Source organism: Pinus tabuliformis, chromosome 4_1 (assembly GCF_031772625.1).
Source record: "Pinus tabuliformis cultivar Carrire ecotype Pingquan chromosome 4_1, CPIR1, whole genome shotgun sequence".
Taxonomy (NCBI): Eukaryota; Viridiplantae; Streptophyta; class Pinopsida; order Pinales; family Pinaceae; genus Pinus; species Pinus tabuliformis.
Window position 1 is genome coordinate 322009293 of NC_142303.1, and position 12525 is coordinate 322021817.

Genomic DNA, 12525 nt, shown 5'->3' on the forward strand with positions numbered 1-12525 from the left:
AAAATGCATTGAACAGCATAATGATATCAGCTTCCAAAATCAATTTCATATCAAAAAAATTGATGGGAAAACACTAATATGAGGCAAGAAGTATTCAACTACTGCATAATGGGCATCGTCATCAAGTTTGGAATCTTTGAAGTTCATTCCAGATCATCCAATATTTGCATCAAAAATATTGTTATTACAATCAGTTGTTGAAGTTCATAATGCACCCAGACATAATAGAGATATAAATAATTTTGATTGCCTAGAAGAAATTAAAAAATGTATGATATATATATATATATATATATATATATATATATATGAGTACTTTGACATTGCCGATTCAGTTTGGTGGGAGTCATTTTTCAATAATCAAAGTGATATCATTTCAACAACAACGAATGAAGATATACCTTTGAAAAATCCAATTATTTGGCCACAAAATGTATTAAATGAACATGAGGAAATAAACATTCTTGAACAACAACAATCTCAAGGTATTATTAATTCTTCACAGGCAGAGCAAAGAGAGATGTATATTGGTTCTAGAAGATCTCGTGCACAACGTGAAGCCATGGAAGACCTTTATAGGGGTTCAGTACACGATATTAAGGAGAGCTACATGATCGCAGTGCTAGCAGATGGAGATCCCAATGGCTATCCATTCTGGGTTGCTAAGGTTATAAAGGTCTTTACAAAAAATTAAGATGTTATCGGTGTTGAAGTACATTGGTATGCCACAAATACACACCCATTCAGTGTTGTGTATAAGGTAGAGATGGTAGTTGACAAAGAAATTGGTAGAAAGAGGAAAGGAAAGGGTACAAATATAAATCACCGCTGCATAGAACTCTTAAATTGGAGGATGTTGACATGCTTGTTTATGACATCAATTTAACAAAGAGAGGAACTCTTCGCTTCAAGACAATAGAGATTCTAAAAAGGTTGTTACCAGAAGGAACAATGTTGAGATGGGAGTCTGCTGAAAGCATTCGTCGATTGAGAATAATTCTGAAACCTGAAATGGTGGGCATGCATGTGGACTTAGATGGGGCACTAGTTGATGAAAGAGAAGAATATGGAACATCTTCATCTGCATCCAGTCATTCATCTGAAGATGTGAATTCTAGTGGTGTGCAAGAAAATATGAGTGATTTTATATAATTGTCTAAGACAATTTATATAACTAATGTTTACATCGTATCTTGAAATAAAATTTTTGATTTCCATATTGTGTTAAATCAAAAGTTATGAGTCATTTTTATGTTGTTGGATTATATGTTTTAATTATGATGATTTTTATTGTTTAGAATATCTACAATGCAACAATAAATTAGAGATATCATGTATGTTTCATTCAATATGAAAATAATGACATTTTGATTAATTTAGTCTTGTAATTTGCTCATAATGTCATGGTTTTTTAATTTTATGGTTGAAAAGATTCCCTTTTTTTTGTATCCTTAATGTTATGGTTGAAAACAATTAGAATTTTAGTGATCTTTAGTGTGATGTTATTATTTGTTTAACAACATGGATGAAAACTAATAGAATTTTAATGTGTTTCAGATCCTATTATTTTATCTTTATCGTCATTAATAAAACATGTTGAATTTATACTTAGGAAAGAAAAATGTTATTCTTCCAAAAACATTAGTGTGTTTTTTGGCTCAAAAACAACTATTTTTTTGTACATAAGAATTTGGTTTCACTGGCATTTTTTAAAAATGTTGAAAATTGACCCTAAAAAAAACCATCATTCCAGTATCAACACTTTTCATTTTCATGGTGTTTTTTGCACAATTTTTGCACGAAAATTTCGTTTTCACTGCCATTTTTAAAACATGTTCAAAATTGACCCTAAAAAAAACACCATTGTTCCAGTATACACACTTTTTGTTTTTAGCACTGTTTTTGATATCTTTTCGGGGTTTTTTTTTGCCAGAGTTATCGTTTTGTGTTTATAGTTCCCATTTCAAAGTTTACATTGTTTGTTGTAATGTGTCAAGTTGTGTTATGCTAAGATTTTCAAATCATTATAATTTTAGCGTTGAAAAAAAAAAGAAATTATTCTTGGTATAATGACTCATCATTTTAGTCATAATATTTTTCCATAATGCCATGGTTTAAATATGTTGAAAACATAATATTTTTTGTATTCATGATATTTGGTTTTAATTCCATGGTTGAAAAATTGTCAAAATTTTAAAGTTTTTCTGAATCGTGATATTTTATCTTTAATACTATGGTTGAAAATAATTATAAATATTTTATCTTCACCACCATGGCTGAAAATTGTTGGAAATTTACGGTTTTTCAAAGACATGGTATTTTATCTTTAATTTCATGCCTGAAATTCCTTGGAATTTTAAGGTTTTTTGGAGTCATGATATTTTATCCTTAACGCCATTGCTAAAAAATGATGAAAATTTACCTCAATTTTTTTTTTTTTGTTATTCCAACATCAACAATTTTTGTTTTCAAGGTGTTTTTTGCCAAAAATAAAAATAAAAATCATATGGCTTTTACTGCCATTTTTAAAAGACATTGAAAATTTACCCTAAAACAAATAATTATTCCAAAATCAACACTTTTCATTTTTGAGTTATTTTTTCATGTTTTTTGGGGGGTTTTTGGCTAGAGTTCTCATTTTGGGTTTACAGTTGCCATTCAATAGTTTACATTATTATCTTCCCAAGCCCTCGATGTCAATCCCACATATCCTTGGCCTCCTTGAGGAGTGTTATGTGATATTTTTTGTCACCAAACATCCAATGATGATTTTGTTTAAAAGTTAACCTCAAAATAAGCCTACAACCTTTCAAAGCAAACCCAAGTAATATAGAAATTATATATATATATATATATACACACAAACATAATATTATATTAATAAATATGTTATTGATATTAATATTAATATATATTAATTATATATTAATAATATTATCTATAATTATAATATTAATCTTATATTTATTATAATTAGCTAAACTCAATGTAATGTGGTTCTATATTAGACATTGTCAATGGAAAAAAACCATTAATGGTGGAATTAGACGTTATATAACGATTCATTATCATTTTTTAGCGATTGGACAACATGTCAAACATTTGATATTGGAAAAATGTCAGTTATTCGAAAGTAAAAGAACTCCCATTGGATATTTGATGGTCAAAAAACTCCCATCGGACATTCGATAACTGTTGGGATTTAAAAAAAAAAAACAAAAAATACATTTAACTTCCAACAATTTTTTCGATTTTATCCATTTCGTTAGATTTTGTCATTGGAATTTTCGCCCATGTGTATTAGTGTTAGAGAATAATCCATAGTTATATAATATTTATATTCCTTATAGTTATAGGCTTAACATTTTTATAATACTCTAACTATAATACATTGATGATGCATGCTAGGTTCTTTAGCTTTCAAAAAACCTACAAAATTTGGATCGTTGTTACAAACCACACAATCTACACCAATGAAATTTGGATACTATATTAATTAATTCAAGGACTAAATCCATAGCACAAACGAAGAGTAATTGAGTCTTCTCACAAGAATTAAAAAAGGTATTCAAATATCCTTTTATCGTTCAAAATGTGTTGTTACAAATAATTAGACAAATATGAGAGTGAATTCCTCATAATACCTGAAATTCTCATATTGTTACACAACAATACCATGCAGAACAACCAAACACCTGTGCTAACTAGTACGACAATTAGTCGTGCTCTTTGAGAATCATGTAGCAACTAAAGCAATGCAAGAATTCCAAGAGTCATGAGCCCAAAATGAATTGCAAAAAACTAATAGGCCGAAAGAAAAAAGTAAAAGCCCATTTTCATCCACGTTCATGCCATTTTATCCTGATGTGATTGAAATGTTATTATTCCACTAAAATAAATCACTTCTCTTATCACCAACCTCCTCACCTTCTAGAACAGAGATGATTCGTTTCATCTCAGTATGTAGGAAAACCAAATTTGTAACGTTCATCCCATTCTTGTAGCGCATGTACTTAGATCTCAGTTTCACAATCTTTGTTACAATACTGACCTTCCTAGCCTTTTACAATGTCAAAATTATAGTGAGGTCAAAAGGCTTCTCTCCAAGCTTTTTGAGCATAGGAATAAAGTCTTAAATCAAATTAAATAATTTGTTTTTAGGTCCGATAGACCAATGTTTGGTCTCAGGGGATGTTAACCATCATCATCATCATCACTAGTGGTTGTCCTGTAGCAGCGTAGGTAAACAATTATAAATTTTGTTAGGGCACAACAATAACAATAGTGGGATTCTATGGGGCACAATAATAATAATATGGGGACTACATTGGCACATCAATACAATAAGGGGGTTGCACTAATAACAATAAGGTGCTACACTAATAGTATAGGGACCTAACATGCCCCTCTCCTTCAAAAAAGTGTTGTCCTCAATGCTTGATTTTGGATGTGTAAGTAGCTCCACACAACAAGAGTATCATCATGGGATCCTAGGAGTGTCAAAAACTCAAAATAAGTCATCGCTTTAATAAAATATAGTTACAGGCGTAACAAATAATAGAAGTTGAATATATCAATAATTAACATAATAGGTGTATCAGTGACATAAAACGCATGGGAGTAACAACACTTAATACAAACTCAACATAAACTTGTTTATTGTTGATGAGGATTGCTCGAGGCCAAGGATACTCTTGCATTAGACACCCTTCGTAAGAAGATATGAGCTGCCAGCTCATGCAGTATTTTCTTGAGAGATTGAAGTCCCTTGTAGCCATGATAGCTCTTGCTCAGTCACCCATGATGCATCTTCAAATCCCCCGTTCCTCCATTTGACCAAATACTCTAGATAGTCCCTATGGTGACTCTTGTTTCCAATCCTGGTGATAAAAAGTGATTGTACCTATCACTTCATTGCTTTCTCCTTCATAAAATTGATATATATCAACTACATTGAATATTATAGATATATCCAAGTCTCTTGGTAACACTAGCTTGTAGGTGTTTTCAGATTTTTTTTGAAGAATTTTGGATGGGCCTATTTTCTTAGATTTCAACTTATTGTAGGTACCTACAAGAAATATCTCTTTCTGTAGATGCACCATTACCAGTTCTCTTTTAGTGAAAACATTTTCTCTTCTTTTTCAGATCTTCCTTCTCCTTATACCAATCATTACTTTTCTCTAATCATTTATTCACATGTTCGTGTATCAGTTTAATATTGTTGGTAAAATCACTTCCATGAACACTCTTCCTTTCCTCTAAATATGGAAATTGTATAAGGTCCAAAACACCCTCCGATAACCACCCATAAAAAATATGAAATGGACTCTTACCAGTGGATCTCTTCACTAAGTCATTATATGCAAACTCTACATACACCAATACCATATCTTAATCATTGGTATTTTTAGCACTCAAGCTTCTTAGCAAGTTCACAAGACTCCTATTCACTACTTCATTCTATCCATTTGTCTGTAGATTATAGGCTAAATTGTATATTATTTAGATCACATCTTATTCTACAATGTCCTTCGAAAGTGACCCAAAAATCTTGTATCTCTATCTGAAGTAATGTTTCTTCGCAGCCCATAAAGTCTCACTACTGTTTTGAAGAATAAAACAACAATTTTAGTAGCATCACTTATTCTTTTGAATGTTATAATATGTACCATATTTAAAATCATGCCTACAACAACCATCACTAAATCATGCTTCCTCTACATCGTTAACAATCCTAAGGAAAATTCCATGCTCACATCTTCCCAAGGTCTTTCTGGTACCAAAAATGGAGTATATAACCCTGTATTTTGACTTCTACCATTTTCTACCTGGAAAATTATAGAGAACCAAACAAAATTTCTGATATCTTTGTTGATGTTAGGCCAAAAATACATCTCCATTACCAATGTTGTAGTCTTATCCATTCCAAAATTTCCACTTAGGCCTCTGTCATTTAGCTCCTTGATAAGATTCAGCCTCATTGAACATTTAAGAATGCAAACATTTTTATTATTAAATAAAAACCCTTCTTGGATGTGGTAATCAAATAACATTGCTTTTTCCACACTCCAAGGTGCTTTATGAGTTGTCCAAGCTTCTACAAAATTGACATCTTTGGCATACAACTCCTTCATGCTTTCCAAACCTACAAATTTTACTCGCAAAGTGTTGAGTAACAACACTCTCCTACACAAGGCATCTGCAAACTTGTTTAACTTCAATTCAATTTGATAGAAATACTTCTCACAGGAGGTAGTCCTTTTGGAAATTCATCAACAACAATCTCCTTTAATTCATCTAACAAGGATTTAATTTTTGTCAGGATGGTTTCTAATTTCACTACCTCTTGAAAAACCTGTGGAATTAATGCTAAACATAATTTCTCTTTTATTTCATCATGTGTAAATTCCTTAGTTGAACACAACATGATATTTCTATTACACGTGTTGGTACTTCCACAACTTCTTGTTGTTACAACTATAATTTCTAGCATTGGGATGAGTTTGTACCACTAGCCATCCTTCCTAAACTCATATTTATTTTCTCAACCATCATGGTGAACTTACCTATCAAACATCAATGCTATTCCCAGAAATATGTGGTAGGTGTCCATGTCAACCACATCACACAGTAATTGCTTCTGAGGATCGCATAATGGAAAATTCACCAATCATTGCTCAATCACAACCACCTTCTATCCCTTTTGTAACCATGAAACTTTGCAAGGGTTTGGATGGACTAAATTCTTAAGCTTCAACTTGTCCAAGACTTTAATGGACACTAAATTCTCTCCACTTCCACCATCTATAATCAAGCTACAACACTTTCCCTGGGCCTTCCATTTTGTTTTGAAAAATTTCATTCTTTTCTTTGGTTCTTCCACTGTCTTCTTCTTAGGCTTGATCAGTACTTTATAAAACATCAAATTTTATCCTTATTCTTGGTGGAGTATATTCACATTTTCTCCAATAACAAAATATTCATTGAATTGTGTAACTTGTGTTTTTGATTCACCTATTCTCTCTAAATGTTTTCCTTCCCGAAACTTAGATTTATTATATCTTTCAACTCCACAATGATAATAAGTAATTACATACTTTCCCTATCCTCCTCTGAGAATTTCATTTCCTATTCCAACATTATTTCCACTTCTACCACCTTGAACACTAGCAGTTTCTTCTTCCTTTTCACTACCTCTAGCAGTCCCTACTTTACATGTGCCTTCAAAACCTTTTTCTCTTCCTTTTGACTATGTTTTCCTATTCAAATTTTCCTCCACATTCAAGGAAATGTGATAGGCTTCATCAACAGTTCGGAAATAGTGCATACTCATTTTGTCTTGAATTAAGTATTTCAATCCATCCACATACCTTGCGACTCTTTGGAATTATGGTTCTTTTATACTTGATAAAATTGATAGTCTGAAAAACTCCTCGATGTACTCATGAATAGAGGTTTCCTTTTGTCTTATATTTTGGACTTGTCTATACAAATTATGTTGGTAATCAATAGGTAGAAATTTCTCCTTGATATTCATTACCATCTTCTTCCAAGTCTTGATATTTTCTAGTTGATTATTTATTTTTTCTTTCTGCAACATATCCCACCATAGTGTAGCATGACTTTTCAACTTTGTCATGCCAAATTCCACCCAATTTGGAACTTGAACATTTTCATACTTGAAGTATCTTTTGAGTTTTGTGATCAAATCGATTAGTGCATGAGCTCTTATATTTCCATAATAATAGGAAACTTCAGCTCTTGTAATGCCTCTATTTCTCAAATATGAAACCGATCTCACTGTTGTGCCTCTCTCCTCAACCTCTTGTTATTCATTGATTTCTTCTTTGGGTTTTGAATCTACTTCTGCATCTCCATTTCTTCTACATTCCAACTCTTCTATTCTTCATCTTAACTCTTCTAGCTCTCAATTTCCTACACCTTCTCATCCTTCTCCTCTTCTCCTCATTGTTATAGAGTGCACAACCAAAGTCATTGGAATTTGGGTACTGTATTAATTAATAAAGGAACGAATCATAGAGCATAAACATAGAGTAATAGAGTTTTCTAACAAGAACACAAAGGGATTCAAATATCCTTTCATTCATTAAAAATATGTTATTACTTACGAGAATATAAATATGAGAGTGAAGTCCTTAGATTACTTGAAATTCTCACACTTTTACAAAACAATACCGTGCACAACAACTAAAAACCCTCTCTAACTCATACAATATCTAGTCATGCTAATTGAAAATCATGCAATAGACAAACCAATGCTAGAAGTCTAAGAGCAAGGAGCTCGAAATTTTATCCTCATGTGGCTAACCTCTTTGTATTCCACTGAAACAAATCGCTTCTCTTGCCACCAAACTCCTCACCCTCTATAATTAATTTGATTAATTTCATCTCAGTATGAGCAAAAACCAAATTTGTAACCTACATATCATTCTCATATTGTATTTAGTAGTGGTTGCCCTATAACAGTGTAGCTAAAAAACTATTGATTTTGGATATGTCAACAAGTCCACGCATCATGAGTATCAACCTGCGATCCAAGGAGTGTTAGAAACTCGAAAGAGGTTGTAGCTTTGATAAAATGAAACTACTGGAGTAGCAACAACTAAAAAATGGGTATATCAGCAACTCAAAACACTTGGGAGTAACAACACTTATTAAAAAAACTCAACATTAACTTGTTTTTGGTTGATGAGTATTTCCTGGGGACAAGGATTCTCCTACATCAATTCATTAATAATGTCATGTATCCATATAGCAGTTGGAAAGAATGTTATTGTATCCAATTAGAAATTTACATTGCATGGATCTCATAATGGTAATTCCACTTGCTATTTCTTACACAAGAGTGAAGGTCATAAATATAATTATGTATTTTTCTTGAATGGAGATTGATTCTTTGGTTAGAATTTTGAAATCTTGATAAGGAAATCAAGTTCAACTTTGAAACCTTAAATTAACATACATGCAAATTCAAACTAGCAATACAACACTTCAAGCTCAAATAAACAAAGACTTCAATTCATAGAACATGTGCCATGGAATATGTGTGTGTGTGTGTGTATCCAAAATTGTTTCAAGTATACGTATTTTACAAAAAGGAAGCTTGTCAGTAAACAGGGAAGTATGGAATATGGTTCCCTATATACAAAATGGAACTAATTGGTCACTCATTGATCAATTCCACCCTCAACACTATCAATGACATCCTTTAAGTTAATTTTTTTCTTACTAGAAGAAGGAGATTGATTTTTTTCTTTCTGGGTGTGGTTCATTTCTCTAGAAAACAATGTAAACTTTGAAACGGGAACTGATACTGTTACCCATTTCATAGAGATAGCAAAAAAGTGACCTGATTTTGAAAAGGGGCGATGCAGAACACACATGTTTTTTTTAGAGCATAGCTTTTGGCACTTTAATTTTTTTATGTACATTGCATTTTAGAATGGTAGTGATTTTCATGCTGATTTAAAAAAGTGGTAATTCTGCATCACACCCTTTTTTTAAAAGATCTATTTGTTGACTTTAAATTTCCTAATGTATGAAATGTAAATAATTATTTTCTAAATTTAATAATTTTTGAAGTGGTCATTTTTTTCGTATTTTCTTGTTGTTATTTTAATTTTAATTTTTTTGTAATAAGGTTTTCATTTTTTTGCATTTCTAAATTAGAAGGTCGATATTTTGAATTTTTGATATTCTACATATTTGTACATCCTTAATTAATTTTTCAATCCACATGAAATAATTGTTTCTAAAAAACAATATTTTTTAACAATGGACATAAAAATAACCATTTTTAATATAAATATAAGTAAAAAATTACACGTTTTGATTATTTTTTGCTAGAATTGACATGTCAAAATCACAACTTTTATATGAAAATTTTAACCAAAAATGGTTAAACAATAGTTTTTTTTATGAATTTTATGTCAAAAAAATAATAATAATCATTTTTTTAAAAATAATGATTAACTTAAAAATGAATGCAAAAACCACATAGTATAAATATTGAACACATAACAGTATCAGTTCTCGTAATCAGAATCGAATAACCACCACCCGACTGCCCATGGGGGTGGCTATCCGATTCTTGAAATTAGATAGCCACCACCTGACCACCCCCACGGGCGGCCGAGCGATGGCCATATGATTATGAGAATCAGATAGCCACTGCCCGGCCACCCCCACAGGTGGTTGGGCCACCCCCATGGGCAACCAGGTGATGGCTATTCGATTCTGAGAATTGGATAGCCACCCCCACGGACATCTAGGTGATGGATATTCGATTATGAGAATGAGATAGCCACCCCAATGGGTGGTCGAGCGATGGCTATTCAATTCCAAGAATCAGATAACCACCCCCACCGACGATCACGAGGTGGGTATTTGATTCTCGGAATCGGATAACCACCCCCTAACCGCCCTTGAGGTGGATATCCGATTCTCAGAATTGGATAGCCACCACTTGGTCGTCCCCATCGGCAGCCGAGCGATGGCTATCTGATTCTGAAAATCAGATAACCACCACCCGGCCACCCCCACAGGCGATTGAGTGGTGGCTATCCGATTCTGAAAATTGGATAGCCACCGCCCAACCGCCCGTGGGGGTGGCTGGGAAGTGGCTTTTCGGTTCTTGGAATCGAATAGCCATCAGCCGTTAGTGGGTGCGGTGGCCGATAAAATTGTTTTTTTAAATAAAAAATAAATTTTGTTATATATGTTTATTGTCTATATATATATATATATATAGATATATATAGATATAGATATATTAAATGTTTTTTTAATTTTATATATATTTGTAAAATATATATATATTTTAAATATTTTAAATGTTATTTTAAAAAATATGAAAAATATATTTAGCTTTTTTTAATTTTAATGTTTTTTTGGAAATGATGTTTAATTTGAAAATATGTATTTTTTTAAAATTTTAATTGATTTTCGGGTTTTCATTTTATTTTTAATTTCAGCATATTTTTGTTTTTTAGGGTTTTTTGAAAATGTTTTTAATCTTAATTTTTGTAGTTTTTTAATTTTTTTTTTTTCGTTTTTTTTTTGTTATTTTTCTATTTTATTTATTTATTTATTTTTGTTAAATCGAGTTTGTTTTTAATTTAATTTAATTTTTTTAGTTTTTCTTAATGCTTTTTTAAAATTTCCTATTTTTACTTAATTTTATATTTTTTTAATTTTTTTTTCCAATTTTTTTTTATGTTTTAACACATTAAAAAAATGTTATTTTTTTGAAAATATGTTTTTCTTATTATTTATTTCTTTAATTTTAATTTTAATTTTTTAATTCTTATATTTTATAGGTTAATTTTGTTTTTGTTTTTGTTTTTTTTTTTTACATTTTTATGATTGTTTTTTTTTTTTTTTTTTTTTTTTTTTAATATATATTTTTATTTACGTTTTGGTATTTTTTTATTTTTTTTCATTGTTTTTATTTTTAATTTTATGTTTTCATTATTTTTTTGAAATTTTAATGTTTTGCGGAGTCATAACAAAATCTTTTAGACCATTATTTCAAAATGTTGAAAATTTACCAAAAAAAAAAAAAAAGTGTTATTCGAGCATCAACACTTTTCGTTTTGAGGGTGTTTTTTGCACAATTTTTGCACATAAAAATTCGGTTTTACTGGCATTTTTTTTTAAATGTTGAAAATTAACCCTAAAAAAAAAAAAATCCATCGTTCCATTATTAACACATTTCATTTTCAGGCTAGTTTTTGCACAATTTTTGCACAAAAAATTCGTTCTCACTGCCATTTTTAAAACATGTTCAAAATTTACCCTAGGAAAAACCCATTGTTCTAGTATACACACTTTTCGTTTTTAGCATTGTTTTTCATGTGTTTTTGAGGTTTTTTCGGCAGAGTTCTTGTTTTGAGTTTATAGTTCCTGTTTCAAAGTTTACATTGTTTTTTTTTTTCTAAAGAAGATTAATCTATTAATAAAAAGGGAGTAAAATTACAGCGTGACCGTAGTAAAAAACACTACCTTGAAGAAAGGCATAGCTGTCAAGATAAGCCTAGAAGGAGACTGCCCAATATCAGGGACCTCAGTCTTGATCCAGTTATCAGAACCCACACAGGGGAACAAGTTATGATCTTCTTGATATTGCAGAGTTTACAAAAATTCAAAAATAGACAAAAATTCCACATAGCAGTTTGAACATAAACTTGCCCAATTTTATGGGTCGCAGGGCATGATAGCAAGGCAACGGTGAGCAGACTAATAATCTAGAGGCTCTTCAACTACACGGCACCAACCGGTATCAGGCATATCCCTTGCAAGAGCAGCTTCAGAGTCGGAAGGACCAGGATCAATTGGCGCCATCACAACAGCCTGAGCACTGCGATCTTGAGCATCCAAAGCCTGCAAAGATGCACTACCAATCTGGAGGTTCGAAGTCGGATCAGTGACAGAGCTAGGGCCCTCTGGATGAGAGCTAGACTCCCCCTCCTAGGCTTGCTCATGGAAGACCACCGAAATGTG